Source organism: Centroberyx affinis, unplaced genomic scaffold, assembly GCF_046629955.1.
Source record: "Centroberyx affinis isolate AG114_WGS23_722 - 3 ecotype Tasmania unplaced genomic scaffold, CSIRO-AGI_Caff_v1 ptg000567l_1, whole genome shotgun sequence".
NCBI lineage: Eukaryota > Metazoa > Chordata > Actinopteri > Beryciformes > Berycidae > Centroberyx > Centroberyx affinis.
Window position 1 is genome coordinate 350,370 of NW_027279210.1, and position 4,491 is coordinate 354,860.

Sequence of the window (4,491 nt, forward strand, 5' to 3'; positions counted from 1 at the left end):
CTTAACCTGTCAACAGACAATGAGCAAAGCTCTCTTTGGCTGTCATCAGCACTGGCAAACATGGTGAAGTGAGTGTCACGATTCAGAAAGCTAAGAAGCCATGGTACTATACTGATCTGTGGAGCAGGCGGAGTGGGTGGTGGAGTTTCTTCAACTGTGTCCCCACAACAGTGAGATCAGCCTGGTTTTAAGTCCTCTCCAGGCCTATTATTATATAATTATAATGCACACACATAAGGAATTTTAAAAAGTGATTTAAAAATTGTGATTAAAAGTGATTAATAAAGGCTGTTGTTGAATAAGACATCATAAGGATCTCTCCCTACTTGAGATGAATGCCGACCAAACTTGCTTTATAATAGATAATAATCTGAAGATAATAATCTCAGATGTTTCAACACTATTCATCTAGCAAAGACCAAGAAAATTGTGTTGCACTCTATCAGAGTTTGAAATCTGGATGAATTTCTAATATTGTGATCAAATCACTCTTCACAAACTTCCCAAGGCAAAGATGTTTGCATTCAGCTCCTCCTCTTTTGGCAGGACTGCACAGCTAGACCTCAACTCTTTACCCCCACCATCAAACTGTATGGGGCTTACACCACACTTATAAGCTTTCAGTTTTTGCTGATGACCTATTCCTTTTTCTTAGTAATGTGAAGCATTCACCTTTGTATTTTCACAACTTATTATAGTGGCTCAGTTATTTTCTATTTGTATTTCTCTTTCTATTTCACTTGATTTGAACTGCACTGTTTACTTTTTTAAGTCTGCTATATTGTGTATCTCTTGTCTGTACTTTTGCAGTTTTTAATTGTAAATATTTTACTGTATTTTTTATTACTCTGTAAAGCACTTTGAATCGCCTAGTGTATGAAATGTGCCATACAAATAAAGCTGCCTTGCCTTGCCTATTTCTCGGGCTACAAACTGTGATAAAAGCTTTCCAAGTTAGAATGATTTATCTCTTCTAAGACTGCCCTATGAAAAAATTGGTTTTAAAAATAAATATTTTTAAATTTGATAGAACCTCCTGTAACACTGCTATAAAGGAGGGATACTTAAGCTTTTTCAACTAAAGCGTAAATATCTTGTCACAAATGAAAAGTTAGATTTTAAGTAAGATTTTCTCAGTCAACGTTTGAACTGCACTGTATAGAACATGTAAATGTTTTAAACATTTAATCCGTCCTAAGTATATTGTTGCTGCCACAGACAAACCCAGCTCCCTAGCCCTGCTTGAAACCCTATGGTACTGCTAATGTGAACTCCTAAAGTCAGTATAGACATTGGCGCAACATCCTCTCTGTGGGCAGAAAGCGATGCATTTTATCTATCAAAATTCAGACCCAACAAACCACAGAGCACAGTGAGCAGGTGGCTCCACAGTTATCAACAAAGAGATAGCAATGGCACAAACTGCAACAAAAAGGCTTGCTTCACAGCCTTCCTACCCATCAGCTGTTGAGGAAAAGAGGTTCAGACCACTAGCAACCACATTGCTGTGCTACTCTCTGATGGCTGATTTGTGTTAGCTGATTGCTAGTTGCAGTGCCAATAGTGTCACAGTGATAGGGATGGGGATAGATACATCACAATACTAGTATGTCATTGGCTGCAAATTGTTGATGCCACCCAAAAGTTCAGCTGCAGCTGACTTTTCCACACTGACAAACAAGAAAACAAGAAGCAACAAGACAATTGTGGTCAACATCAGGCAACATTATAATGTCTAATATGGGAATATGAAAATGCGTCAGGATTTTACAAGCCGTAACTCCATCGCCTACATAGATTAATAATGTAGCCACAGCCTACATAATAATATCCTTATTGTGTGCCTTATTGTGTTCCAGTTTGCTTCAATATGCTTATCAGTGTGAGTCAAGTTTTTTGCCTGGATAATGCTTTGATTTGAAGTGTGTGTGTGGTGTGGCGTGTGTGTGTGTGTGTGTGTGTGTGTGTGTGTGTGTGTGTGGTGTGTGTTTGGGGTGGGGGGGGGTCTTGAAACATGTTTGGGCCTAACAAACATCAATATTTGATCTTTAATTTGAGTACAAATCGATCCAAGATTTTTTTTGAAAATGTGCATCCCTAGTATGCACAGTTAAAGGGTAATTTCGGTATTTTTCAACCTGGACCCTATTTTCCCAACTGCGGGTGTCTAAGAAACTAATGGGGACAACAATTTTTGAAATTGGCCCAGTATTGAGCGAGATCGCTTCAGCCGGCAGCCGCGAAACAGGCTGCAATGTAATCCGACGGGGCAAATGCGCACCGTCAATGTACGTCCACTAAAATGTCGCGCAACACTTCGCGCAGCTTTCACAGACTGCCTTTGTTGGACAGTGACCCGCTGAAGTTGTGGCTAGTTGTGCTACAAATGGATGCCAACACTACTGTCCATACGCTGCGCCTTGCAGACCATCGGGTCTGCAGTGACCATTTTGACCGGGATGACTACAGCCAGCCAAAGAGGAGACGAAATCCTATCCCAAAGCACTTTTTCCTAAAGAAAAATGCTGTCCCAAGAGTGGAGAGACCTGCTGCAGACAGAGTGGAGGTAATGTTATTAGCTAAAGTTATTGCGTTGTCCTGGCAGCAGTACACACGGCAAAAACAATCACTAAACTAGAAGGGCACTCGGAGAGCGCAGACCTCCGCTAAGGTTCATGCTATTATTGTTTGTTCGTGAGTCGGATCCGGATCCGCTCCAAAATGTAATGGGTTCTTCCTTGGCCCATGCTACACCCTTCCACCAAGTTTCATGAAAATCGGGCCAGTATTTTTTCCGTAATCCTGCTGACAGACAAACAAACGGCACCGAAAACATAACCTCCTTGGCGGAGCTAGCCAGTAGTATATGTAAAATAGCCTATCAACTGAGTCATGATTGATTATAAAATATGTATATAGATTCATTTCCCCTTTTCAGCAGTTGACATTCGTAATATTACAATAAGTGATATCAACAAGCTGAAATTATCTGTGTAATATTGTTGCCAAAGTGTGTGTGCGTGGTGTAAAAATGTCATATTTATGCTTATCTATTATACGACCTATAAGACCATTTTTATGCCTACATTTGTATATCCTATACATTAGCATATATCATAGAGATACTTACTGGCAATGAATGATGATGGTAGCTCTTCAATGAGTAGGAGCTCTTCATCCGTATACTCTGGCTCAAATAAATACGGGCCGCCATCGAATTCAAAGGCCTCTTCCACGTTGTCGAAATCAGGTAAATATTCAGCCATGACTTAGAAAATGTTTTAGATAACACTGAGCTACGATCTCTGTACTCCAACACAACAAACTCCACCCGGTGGCACTCCTCTCTCCACTCCAACTCTCACTCACGTTTCCACAGGTGACTTCCTGCAACAACTAAGCTCTCGCGGGACTTGAGCGAGACTTGGTTACACACAGACGGGATCAAGCTAAAGGTAAGGAAGTACGTTTCATTTCTGTATAGAGTCCTTTCCATACTGTTGTCAGACACTTATAATAACAATCTGAGCCAGTCAGTGGCAAAAACAAGCACTTTTAGTGGACGTACATTGACGGTGCGCATTTGCCCCGTCGGATTACATTGCAGCCTGTTTCGCGGCTGCCGGCTGAAGCGATCTCGCTCAATACTGGACCAATTTCAAAAATTGTTGTCCCCATTAGTTTCTTAGACACCTGCAGTTGGGAAAATAGGGTCCAGGTTGAAAAATACCGAAGTTACCCTTTAAGACTGAGAAAAGTCTATGTATAATATTCCTTGGATTTCTCGGATTTTGGCCTTTTGTTTTTTACATACAACATAGTTCTGCATGTTTAGGCTGTTAATATATTGTCTTTTATATATATAATATATAAAAATATATAATATCTTGCACCTGTTCTCAATGACGACCAAAATTATAAGTAGCCTAAAGATGACATCATTTCCATGTTTGATGCTCTGAAAAAGGTCTATGACCGAAACGTCGCTACATTAAATTGTGAATTGCAAGTGGATGGGGTGCGGGAGCCTTATATATTTTTATGTTGCTTTTTTTCCCCCAGCACCCATGACTGAAATTGTCAGGTGTGCAAACTTTATTCTAATATATACAATATATAAAAATAAACATAGCTGAAGCCACCTTTACATAGATCATTTGTACAATGAAATCGGTTCTCCTATTAAAATTATGTGTAGAAATGTTAAGTGCCCTGACAGCCCTGACACATCTTTTAACCTTATAAAAGAGCAGACCCACTAAATCTTAGTAAAAAGCCACCAAATTGTCACTGCAAATGCCATAGTAATCTTCAAAGGTTTTTAACCATTTCCATTACCCAATATATATATATTTCCTTAGTTGTGTGTGAGGTGGTCGTTTAACTCTTAAAATCAGCCTTTGAGACAAATGTTACATTAAATTCCTTGGCAAAAGAAAATCCAAGTAGTGTGAGTTATGCCAAAAACAAAAGGAGATGCTGCCACTATTC